This window comes from Ovis aries, chromosome 2 (genome assembly GCF_016772045.2).
Source record: "Ovis aries strain OAR_USU_Benz2616 breed Rambouillet chromosome 2, ARS-UI_Ramb_v3.0, whole genome shotgun sequence".
NCBI lineage: Eukaryota > Metazoa > Chordata > Mammalia > Artiodactyla > Bovidae > Ovis > Ovis aries.
In genome coordinates this window covers 91679514-91692439 of record NC_056055.1, presented here as the reverse complement: position 1 = coordinate 91692439, position 12926 = coordinate 91679514, and the positions used below count along the sequence as shown (strand labels likewise).

General features: G+C 37.8%; 1 non-coding gene across 1 annotated transcript; it reads right to left on the bottom strand.

Moving 5' to 3' along the window:
* Window positions 1-440: 440 nt before the first annotated feature.
* On the bottom strand, window positions 441-512 carry TRNAW-CCA (transfer RNA tryptophan (anticodon CCA)). The gene has a single exon. It is a non-coding gene; the product is annotated as a tRNA-Trp (tRNA).
* Window positions 513-12926: the final 12414 nt, after the last annotated feature.

Here is a 12926-nt window from a genome sequence, read left to right as displayed (position 1 = left end):
CAGAAAAACTAAAATTCTGTTGTAAAGTGAAGCGTTCAAAACAGGTGTACTATCATGAAAATTAGACCAGCAGTTATATTCTATAGAGCACTACAAAAAAAGGTTTCACAATTTATTTCTTTATATTCATTATGTGTCTTCTCAACATTGTATTTTCTATTTGCCAACAGTCTGAGTGAGGAAACTTGAATAAAATATTACTGTATCACTGGCAGTGTCATTATTCTCATGATTCTGGGTGACTCTAGACAGTCTTTTTATGTCTCAAAATAGAACTGTTGCTGGCTTTGTTAGTCATGAAGTAAGTAAGTAAGCAAAGTCACTCAGTCGTGTCCGACTCTTTGTGACCCCGTGGACTGCAGCCCACCAGGCTCCTCAATCCATGGGATTCTCCAGGCAAGAATATTGGAGTGGGTTGCCATTTCCTTCTCCAGGGGATCTTCCCGACCCAGGGATCGAACCCGGGTCTCCTGCATTGGAGGCAGATGCTTTAACCTCTGAGCCACCAGGGAAAGATGTGATATTTAATTGTCAAAGTCATTATTATTTCTATTATTCTATTACTGTTTTCCTATGCTCCAAAGGGTATTATTTATTATGTTTTATAGTTAATTTTTTAAATTGCTCATTTGAGTAATTTTTATGTAAAACTTCCAAACACTTTAACAGAATTAACTTTTTTTTTTTTCATAATTATATACCCAGTACATAGATGAAGTTCCCAGGACAATTTGGGAGGTAAGTAAATACTTAAGTGACTAAAATAAAAATGAATAAGTGAATGAATGAGTTGGTAACACCCTGTGACCATCTTCAATAAAGGTATGATCAACTACAGAAATGGTGGTACAGTACAACACTGAACATTTAAAATGACTTAAATTCTCCAGCTCTCTAAACAGAGAAGACATTCATAAGTGGAATTCACACAGTGTTAAAACACATGTAAAAGGCCAATGTGTGTGTAGAGAGATGCTAACCTTATGCTAAATATGATTTGTCAACACACTGCTGTTGTAAAGACTAATGCTGGTACAACCTATGAGTTCTCTAATGAAAGCAGAGCATTCTAAAAAAAAAAAAGGCAATAATGGTGCTATGTTTCTTTTAATTAATTTGATCATATCTGAGGTCAGTTGCTTTAGTTTTTGACAAATTGAGTCGGTTTGTAGGATGAAGAGCTATAGGACAATGAGAGAGATGTAAATATATATTTCTTTTGGACTATCTTCTTAATCTTCAAAAACAAGCAAAGAAACAAACCCTGTATGTTGGCCCTATAATTCTAGGAGAATCCCAAAAGAAATATAAAATCCAAAAAACTTATGATAGATCACTGTATGTAAGTTTTCATCCTAGGAATACACAATTAAAAAATAAAGCAATTTACATGGATGATGAGAGGAGAGTGTTCAGTAAGTGAGGATGAGATGCAGTCACTAAAAGTAATGCTTCAGAAAGTTTTACAGGATTTTGAGAAGGCTTGTGATATATTTCAATGAAAAGTAATCTGGTCCCAAACTGTTACTAAAAATTTAAGTTCAAAACATACATCATTCTCTTTTCATAATCAGAGGGAAATACACCAAAAATTTTAGAAATGGTATTAATTTTCTTCCTTTTTTATGTTTTCCACAGTAATGATTTTTAAAAAAATTTTATAATCAGGAAAAGAAAGTTTTTTGTACAAGTAAATTATTATAATTTTTGCTCCTTTCTCTACATTGCAAAACTAAAATTTACAACTTATTTCCTAACAAAGAAAAAGAAAATATGCTTGGGGATTAAACACTATGTGTTAATTTAGTGTTTTTATTTTCTACTACTTGAGTTTCCTTTCTTCATGGACTATGAACAAAGATGAGCACCGAAGAATTGATTCTTTTGAACTGTGGTGTTGGAGAAGACTCTTGAGAGTCCCTTGGACTGCAAGGAGATACAACTAGTCCATCCTAAAGGAAACCAGTCCTGAATATTCATTGGAAGGACTGATGCTGAAGCTGAAACTCCAATATTTTGGCCACCTGATGCAAAGAACTGACTCATTTGAAAAGACCATAATGCTGGGAAAGATTGAAGGTGGGAGGGGAAGGAGACGACAGAGGATAAGGTGGCTGAATGGCAACACCAACTGGATGGACATGAGTTTGAGTAAGCTCCAGGAGTTGGTGATGGACAGGGAAGCCTGGCATACTGCAGTCCATGGGGTGGCAAAGAGTCAGACACGACTGAGAGATTGAAGTGAACTGAACTGAGTTTCCTAAATAATATTGATTTGAACATGTCTGCATTCAAAATTTGTTCTATTCAGCTTACTTAAATAAATGCAGGAAGAATAAGTCCAAAATCATACAATTTAGGACAAAAGAAAAAAGTCAAGAAGTAAATAGGGTAAGGAAAATAAAAAGCTTAACAGGAAATCTTATCAGGCAAATTCCAGCAGTTGAATTAAAATAAGAGTATAAGATTCTTGATAGCTTGTATGAAAAAGGCAGAAAAACATTATTCTAATTAATTAATCATTTGGAAAGTATTAGCTTATCAAGACAGACTGGACATATACTGTGAAAAATTTTTTCATATTAACCAGTTCATTCATGTATTTAGTGAAAGTTCATCAACTATAAACCACACTGTAAGGAATTAAATTGGGCTTCCCAGGTGGCTCAGTGGTAAAGAATCCTCCTGCCAATGTAGGAGACTCAGGTTCGATCCCTGGGTTGGGAAGATCTCCTGGAGAAGAAAATGGCAACCCACTTCAGTATTCTTGCTGGGAAATCCCATGGACAGGAGAAACTGGTGAGCTACTGTCCATGGGGTCACAAAAATGCCAGAAACAACTTAGTGACTAAAAAACAACAATAGCAAGGAATTAAACTAGAGAAGGAAAAATATAGGCAATGCAATCGCAAGTGAAGGTGGGGTTATGGCAAATGAGGGAGAAAAGCCCAGGCCTAAAATACTCATTATCTTTGTCTCTGAGGTGCTAGTCTTTGTTGCACCACTGCATATGTTTTTAAGATCTGTGTTGGGTTATAAGCACCTTGGAGGCTGTGCAGTCCTTTGATATACAGTCCTTGATACTGGAGCTTATACTGATGACATATCCAGAAATTATAAGGATTGTCTAGTTAATGTCTGTCTTCCCCAATTTTCAGTGTTCTGCTCTCTCTCCCCATGAAACCTAAACTCTATAAAGCCAGTAGTTGCATACTTTCCCAAGCTTGATCTCGAGAGCTTAGAAGAGCACTTGTTCCACGGTAAGACTCAATAAATATTCCTTTACATATTGATGAATTGATTGAATGAATGACTATAATCATCTCTTAAGACTCAAATTTCAGCATGATGTTCTTAATTTATAGCTACAACTGTTGTTTCTTTTTAATAACATTGATTTCCCTAACCACAGTCAGCTGGATACTAACATGCAGAGGACTTTTAGGGGTTATATTTTACTGGCTGCTCAAATTTAAAATTGTATAGGCCATCTTTGTATTAGTTAGTGTAATTTTAAAAGGAGTGTTGCATATTTTCATAAGAAACACTTTCTTATAATAGCCATTTTCATTATAATCTATGAATTAAATTCTCCCTGATCCCTGTGGTCTTTAAGTCTATACAAACAATATAGAAATTATAAGAAATCAGCATAAAATGTAAAAAATATTATATCTCAATATGCATCCTTAGTTTTGAAATATTTTCTGAGCACAGGAGTTCTTCCATCAAAAGAAATCCAATGGAAGACTCTCGTGTCAAAATCTTCTGAACATCTCTTATTGAAATAGTATATGAACAAATTGAAAGATAAAAAGCATATGATTACCTCAATAGACCGAGAGAAAGCTTTTGAAAAATTCAACACCCACTTATGACAAAAACTCTCCAGAAAACTGGAATAGAAGGAACCTACCTCAAAATAATAAAGGTCATATATGACAAACCCACAGCAAGCATTATTGTTAACCACAAAAAAAAAAAAAAAAGAAGAAGAAAGCATTTTCTCTAAGGTCAGGAACAAGACAAGGGTGCCCACTGTCAGCACTGGTATTCAACATAGTCATGGCAATCAGAGAAGAAAAAGAAATAAAAGGAATCCAGATTGGAAAAGAAGTAAAGTCTCACTGTTTGCAGATGACATGATACTAAATATAGAAAACCCTAAAATCATCACCAAAATACTACTAGAATTAATAAATGGATTTAGTAAAGTCACTAGATATAAAATTAATACACAGAGATCCTTTGCATCCCTATATACTAACAATGAAAAATCATAAAGAAAAATTAAGGACAACAATCAGGTTCACCATTTGTAATAAAAATAATAAAATACCTAGGACTAAACTTACCTAATGAGACAAAAGACTTGTATTCAGAAAACTCTAAGGCACTGATTAAAGAAATCAAAGACAACACAAACAGACGGAGAGATATACCATGCTCTTGGACTGGAAAAATCAATATTGTCAAAATGACTATACCATCCAAAGCATTCTTCAGATTAAATGCTGCTGCTGAAAAAAAAAAAAAAATGCTGCTGCTGCTGCTGCTGCTAAGTCACTTCAGTCATGTCTGACTCTGTGTGACCCCAGAGACGGCAGCCCACTAGGCTCCCCTGTCCCTGGGATTCTCCAGGCAAGAACACTGGAGTGGGTTGCCATTTCCTTTTCCAATGCATGAAAGTGAAAAGTGAAAGTGAAGTCACTCAGTCATGTCTGACTCTTAGCGACCCCATGGACTGCAGCGTACCATGCTCCTCCTCCCATGGGATTTTCCAGGCAACAGTACTGGAAAATCCCATGGGCAGAGGAGCCTGGTAGCAACAGCATTTTTCACAGAACTAGAATGAAAAATATCAAAATTTGTAGAGAAGAATAAAATACCTTAAATAGCAAAAGCAATCTTGAGAAAGAAAAATAGAGCTGGAGAAATCAACCTCCCTGACTTCAAATTATACTACAAAGCTACAGTCATCAAGACAGTATGGTGCCGGCACAAAAAGAGAAATATAGACCAATGGAACAAGGTAGAAAGCACAGAGGTAAACCCATGCATCTATTAGCACCTTGTCTTTGACAAAGGAGACAAGAATATACAACGCAGAAAAGACAGCCTCTTCAATAAGTGGTGCTGGAAAAACTGTACAGCTACATGTAAAAGAATGAAATTAGAACACTTCATAACACCATACACAAAAATAAATTCAAATGGATTAAAGACTTAAATGTAAGGCCAGAAACTACAAAGCTCTAAGAGGAAAACATATGCAGTATGTTTTCTTTGACATAAATGGCAACAAGAGTCTTTCTGACCTATCTTCTAGATTAATGGAAATAAAAACAAAAATAAACAAATATGGCCTAATAAAACTTAAAAGTTTTGTACAGCAAAGGAAGCTATAAATAATGAAAAACAACCTCAGAATGGGAGAAAATAATTGCAAAGAAACTGACAAAGAGTTAATCTCCAAAATACATAAGCAGTTAATTCAGATCAATATATGAAAAACAAAAAAACCAATCAATAAGTGGGCAGAACCTAATAGGCATTTCTTCAAAGAAATGCAGATGGTAAATAAATACATGAAAAGATGCTCAGCATCACCCATTATTAAGTACAGTCGCTCAGTCGTGTCCAACTCTTTGCAACCCCATGTATCACAGCACGCCAGGCTTCCCTGTCCATTAACAACTCCTGGAGTTCACTCAAACTCATGTCCATCGAGTCCGTGATGCCATCCAACCATCTCATCCTCTGTTGTCCCCTTCTCCTCCTGCCCCCAATCCCTCCCAGCATCTGGGTCTTTTCCAATGAGTCAACTCTTTGCATGAGGTGGCTAAAGTACTGCAGCTTCAGCTTTAGCATTAGTCCTTCTAATGAACACCCAGGACAGATCTCTAGAATGGACTGGTTGGATCTCCTTGCAGTCCAAGGGACTCTCAAGAATCTTCTCCAACACCACAGTTCAAAAGCATCAATTCTTCGGTGCTCAGCTTTCTTCACAGTCCAACTCTCACATCCACACATGACCACAGGAAAAGCCATAGCCTTGACTAGATGGACCTTTGTTGGCAAAGTAATGTCTCTGCTTTTGAATATGCTATCTAGGTTGTTCATAACTTTCCTTCCAAGGAGTAAGTGTCTTTTAATTTCATGGTGGCAATCACCATCTGCAGTGATTTTGGAGCCCCCCAAAATAAAGTCTGACACTGTTTCCCCATCTATTTCCCATGAAGTGATGGGACCGGATGCCACAATCTTAGTTCGTGGGTGGAGGAGGGCCGAGAGGAGCTACTCCACGTTCAAGGTCAGGAGGGGCAGCTGTGAGGAGATTCACCTCGTTCAAGGTAAGGAGCAGAGGCTGACCTTTGCTGGAGCAGCTGTGAAGAGTTGCCCCATGTCCAAGGTAAGAGAAACCCAAGTAAGATGGTAGGTGTTGCAAGAGGGCATCAGAGGACAGACACACTGAAACCATACTCACAGAAAACTAGCCAATCAGATCACACAGACCACAGCCTTGTCTAACTCAATGAAATTAAGCCATGCCATGTGGGGCCACCCAAGACAGACTGGTCAGGGTGGAGAGGTCTGACACAATGTGGTCCACTGGAGAAGGGAATGGGAAACCACTTCAGTACTCTTGCCTTGAGACTCCCATGAACAGTATGAAAAGGCAAAATGATAGGATACTGAAAGAGGAACTCTCCAGGTTGGTAGGTGCCCAATATGCTACTGGAGACCAGGGGAGAAATAACTCCAGAAAGAAAGAAGGGATGGAGCAAAACAAACAAACAAACAAACCAATACTCAGTTGTGGATGTCACTGGTGATAGAAGCAGGGTCCAATGCTGTAAAGAGCAATATTACATAGGAACCTGGAATGTTAGGTCCATGAATCAAGGCAAACTGGAAGTGGTCAAACAGGAGATGGCAAAAGTGAACGTTGACATTCTAGTAATCAGTGAACTAAAATGGGCTGGAACGGGTGAATTTAACTCAGATGACCATTATATCTACTACTATGGGCAGGAATCCCTTAGAAGAAATGAAGTAGCCATCATGGTCAACAAAAGAGTCCAAAATGCAGTACTTGGATGCAATCTCAAAAATAACAGAATGACCTATGGTAGTTTTCAAGGCAAACCATTCAATATCACAGTAATCCAAGCCTATGCCCCAACCAGTAACATTGAAGAATCTGAAGTTGAATGGTTTTATGAAGACCTACCTACAAGACCTTTTAGAACTAACACCCAAAAAAGATGTCCTTTTCATTATAGGGGACTGGAATGTAAAAGTAGGAAGTCAAGAAACACCTGGAGTGACAGGAAAATTTGGCCTTGGAGTATGGAATGAAGAAGGGCAAATGCTAACAGAGTTTTGCCAAGAGAACACACTGGTCATAGCAAACACTCCCTTCCAACAACACAAGAGAAGACTCTACAAATGGACATCAGCAGATGGTCAACACCAGTATAAAACTGATTATATTCTTTGCAGCCAAACATGGAGAAGCTCTATACAGTCAGCAGAAAAAAGACCGGGGGCAGACTGTGGCTCAGATCATGAACTTCTCATTGCTAAATTCAGACTTAAATTGAAGAATGTAGGGAAAACCACTAGACTATTCAGGTATGACCTAAATCAAATCCCTTATGATCATACAGTGGAAATGAGAAATAGATTTAAGGGACTAGATCTGATAGACAGAGTGCCTGATGAACTATGGACAGAGGTTCATGACATTGTACAGGAGACAGGGATCAAGACCATCCCCATGGAAAAGAAGTGCAAAAAAAGCAAAATGGCTGTCTGGGGAGGCCTTACAAATAGCTGTGAAAAGAAGAGAAGTGAAAAGCAAAGGAAAAAAGAAAGATATTCCCATTTGAATGCAGAGTTCCAAAGAATAGCAAAGAGAGATAAGAAAGCCTTCCTCAGTGATCAATGCAAAGAAATAGAGGAAAACAACAGAATGGGAAAGACTAGAGATCTCTTCAAGATAATTAGAGATACCAAGGGAACATTTCATGCAATGATGGGCTCAATAAAGGACAGAAATGGTATGGACCTAACAGAAGCAGAAGGTATTAAGAAAAGGTAGCAAGAATACACAGAAGAACTGTACAAAAAAAGAGCTTCATGACCCACATAATCATGATGGTGTAATCACTCACCTAGAGCCAGACATCCTGGACTGTGAAGTCAATTGGGCCTTAGGAAGCATCACTACAAACAAAGCTAGTGGAGGTGATGGGATCCCAGTTAAGCTATTTCAAATCCTGAAAGATGATGCTGTGAAAATGCTGCACTCAATATGCCAGCAAATTTGGAAAACTCAGCAGTGGCCACAGGACTGCAAAAGGTCAATTTTCATTCCAATCCCAAAGAAAGGCAATGCCAAAGAATGCTCAAACTACCACACAATTGCACTCATCTCACATGCTAGTAAAGTAATGCTCAAAATTCTCCAAGCCAGGCTTCAGCAATGTGAACCGTGAACTTCCAGACATTTAAGCTAGTTTTAGAAAAGGCAGAGGAACCAGAGATCAAACTGCCGACATCCACTGGATCATCAAAAAAGCAAGAGAGTTCCAGAAAAACATCTATTTCTGCTTTATTGACTATGCCAAAGCCTTTGACTGTGTGGATCACAAGAAACTGTGGAAAATTCTGAAAGATATGGGGATACCAGATCACCTGACCTGCCTCTTGAGAAACCCATATGCAAGTCAGGAAGCAACAGTTAGAACTGGACATGGAACAACAGACTGGTTCCAAATAGGAAAAGGAGTACATCAAGGCTGTATATTGTCACCCTGCTTATTTAACTTCTATGCAGAGCACATCATGAGAAATGCTGGGCTGGAAGAAGCACAAGCTGGAATCAAGATTGCTGGAAGAAATCTCAATAACCTCAGATATGCAGGTGACACCACCGTTATAGCAGATAGTGGAGACGAACTAAAAGTCTCTTGAAAGTGAAAGAGGAGCGTGAAATATTTGGCTTAAAACTCAACAATCAGAAAACTAAGATCATCACCCATTATTAGAGAAATACAAATTGAAATTACAATGAGGTATCACCTCACACTGGTCAGAATAGTAAAATATATATATACATAAAATATATATATATATATATACACATACACACACAGCAACTTCTGGAAAGGATGTGGAGAAAAGGGAACCCTCCTACACTGTTGGTGGAAGTGTAAACTTATACAGCCATTAAGGAGAACAGTATGGAGAGTCCTTAAGAAACTAGGAATAAATCTATGAAATGACCTAGCAACCACACTACTGGGCATATACCCTGAGAATACAACAGTTCTAAAAGACACATGTACCTGAATGTTCATTGCACCAATATTTAGAAAATGCCAGACATGGATGCAATCTAGATGCCCATCAATAGATGAATGGATAAAGTATTGTGGTACACTTATACAATGGAATATTACTCAGCCATAAAAAGGAATGAATTTGAGTCATTTGTAATGACGTAGATGAACTTAGAGCCTCTTATACAGACTGAAGTAAGTCAGAAAGAGAAAAACAAGTATTGTATATTAACACATTATATGTAGATTCTAGAAAAGTGGTACTGATGACCCTAGTAGAGAATGGACTTGTGAACACATGAAGGAAGATGAGGGTAGGATGACTTGAGAAGGTAGCATTAACATATATATACTATCGTGTGTAAAATAGTTAGTGGGAAGTTGCTAAATAACATAGGGAGCCCATCTGGCACTCTGTGATGACCTAGAGGGGTGGTATGGCAGGATAGGATAAGGCCAGGAGGAAAGCTATATATATATATATATATATATATATAATTATGACTGATATATGTTGTACTATAGAAACCAGCAGATGTTGGCAATTTGATCTCTGGTTCCTCTGCCTTTTCTAAAACCAGCTTGGACATCTAGAAGTTCATGGTTCACATACTGCTGAAGCCTGACTTGGAGAATTTTGAGCATTTCTTTACTAGCGTGTGAGATGAGTGCAATTGTGTGGTAGTTTGAGCATTCTTTGGCATTGCCTTTCTTTGGGATTGGAATGAAAACTGACTTTTTCCAGGCCTGTGGCCACTGCTGAGTTTTCCAAATTTGCTGGCATATTGAGTGCAGCACTTTCACAGCATCATCTTTTAGGATTTGAAAAAGTTCAACTGGAATTCCATCACCTCCACTAGCTTTGTTTGTAGTGATGCTTCCTAAGGCCCACCTGACTTCACATTCCAGGATGCCCAGCTCTAGGTGAGTGTGAGTGATCACACCTTTATGATTATCTGGGTCATGAAGATCTTTTTCATACAGTTCTTCTCTGTATTTTTGCCACCTCTTCTTAATGTCTTCTGTTTCTGCTGGACCAATAGCATTTCTGGTCAGGAAGCAACAGTTAGAACTGGACATGGAACAACAGACTGGTTCCAAATAGGAAAAGGAGTATGTCAAGGTTGTATATTGTCACCCTGCTTCTTTAACTTATATGCAGAGTACATCATGAGAAACACTGGCCTGGAGGAAGCACAGGCTGGAATCAAGATTGCCGGGAGAAATATCAATAACCTCAAATATGCAGATAACACCATCCTTATGGCAGGAAGTGAAGAAGAACTAAATAGCCTCTTGATGAAAGTGAAAGAGGAGAGTGAAAAAGTTGGCTTAAAGCTCAACATTCAGAAAACTAAGATCATGGCATCTGGTCCCATCACTTCATGGGAAATAGATTGGGAAACAGTGGAAACAGTGGCTGACTGTATTTCTTGGGCTCCAAAATCACTGAAGATGGTGATTGCAGCCATGACATTAAAAGACACTTACTCCTTGGAAGGGAAGTTATGACCAACCTAGACAGTATATTAAAAAGCAGAGACATTACTTTATCAACAAAGTCAAGGCTATGGTTTTTCCAGTGGTCATGTATGGATGTAACAGCTGGACTATAGAGAAAGCTAGTGCTGAAGAATTGATGCTTTTGAACTGTGGTGTTGGAGAAGACTCTTGACAGTCCCTTGGACTGGAAGGAGTTCCAACCAGTCCATTCTAGAGGATATCAGTCCTGGGTGTTTATTGGAAGGAATGATGCTAAAGCTGAAACTCCAATACTTTGGCCACCTAATGCGAAGAGCTGACTCATTTGAAAAGACCCTGATGCTGGGTAAAATTGAGGGCAGGAAGAGAAGGGGATGACAGAGGATGAGATGATTGGATGGCATCACTGACTCTATGGACATGGGTTTGGGTGGACTCCGGGAGTTGGTGATGGACAGGAAGGCCTGGTGTGCTGCGGTTCATGGGGTCTCAAAGAGTCAGAAACGACTGAGCAACTGAACTGAGCTATAGAAACCAACACAAAATTGTAAAGCTATTTTCCATCAATTAAAAAAAGAAATCCGATGGAAGATTCTCTTATCAACAGCTTCAAGAGCACCTCTTATTCAAAGGATATAAGGAGAAAATATGTGATCTCTTATTCCTTATTCTCCTTGTTATTTCTTTCTCTTTCTACCTTAACACAATTCAGTAGCATTTGCTATGTCTGTTCAGAAATCTATGGCTTTTAAGAGTTAGAAAACCACTATAGAACATAAGTTTTGATAGTTAATGTGAAATATTTCTTCTGAGGAGAAGGTTGCACCAATATATCTGGCATCAAAATCATGTTAAAATCTGTCCTACAAAAAGAGAGCAGGTTCTAACTCAACTTCTGCTGTATTTAGAAATGTGTGGAAATAACTCATTTTAGATATTAAAGAGAAGCAGTTTGGCTCAGAACATTAAGCAATTGGATGGCGATTCACAGGCTCAGGCTTTTAAGTTTTCTCTTAGCTGACATGTCTGACATTGGGAAAATCACTGCTTCTCTTTACTTTGGCTTACTCATCAATAAAACAGCACATGATTATGCTGACTCACCTCATTCTCACAGCATGCTTATTCACTAGTACTGAGAATGCACTATTCCATTTAAGAAACCAAAGAAAAATGGTTCAAGTAGCAGGTAAAAGTGGTCACATTTGTAGCTAAATTATAATTTGAAAGAAGCTTACAGAACTTCATGTATAAAAATAAGAAAAAAAAAAAAACTTTGGATAATGTAGGTAAAATTTAACAAAAAAATAATTTTCAGTGAAAATGTACAAAATATCTTCAAATAGTTTAATTTTGCTGTAAACTGGAGAGACAGCCAGAGTTAGGATTGGGGCAGGAGGTGTGAGTAGCACTTAGGATGTGTGCTATAATTCTAATAGAGAAGTATGCACTGCTTTCAAGACTTTGAAAAGAAAGAGGAAATTTTTGACTTGTTGGAAGTTTGAAAGAAAAAGATGTTGCTAGTTTGGAATACTGGAATACAGAAACTAATAAAAAAAATACCTGTCATTGTAAATCTGACTTCATGATGTTGCTTTTGACACTAGTAAATTCAGTCCCTTAATTATTTCTGAGAAGGAATATTTATTCCAGCTAGAATATAGAATATGAAAAATAATAATGATAACTTACTAAATAAAATGGCCATTCTTTATCTCATATTTAAGGTAATCACATTTTATGCCCTAAGCAACAGTTTCATGCCTTGTTCTTAGTTATGTATACAACAATGTTAGATTAATAGCTGAATATTCTTAGAAAAGAATTTGAGCTTCATAAAAGGTCACTCTCTTCAGTTCAAAATGTTTTTCTAACGTTTCAATTACTTTGCATTTTTATCAATTCTCTCACTGTGTGGCTCAAATCATTTCACCAAATGATCATTTCAGATGAAGTGAGTCAACCATCTTTGGGAAATTCATTAGAAAGGAGGCCACCAGGGCACCATTTGCTCAGCTGAAGGCTCACACAGGCTCAAGGAGTTAATGTCCTTATTAAGTGCTTGCAAAATAGTTTATTCCCCCAACAAAGTCT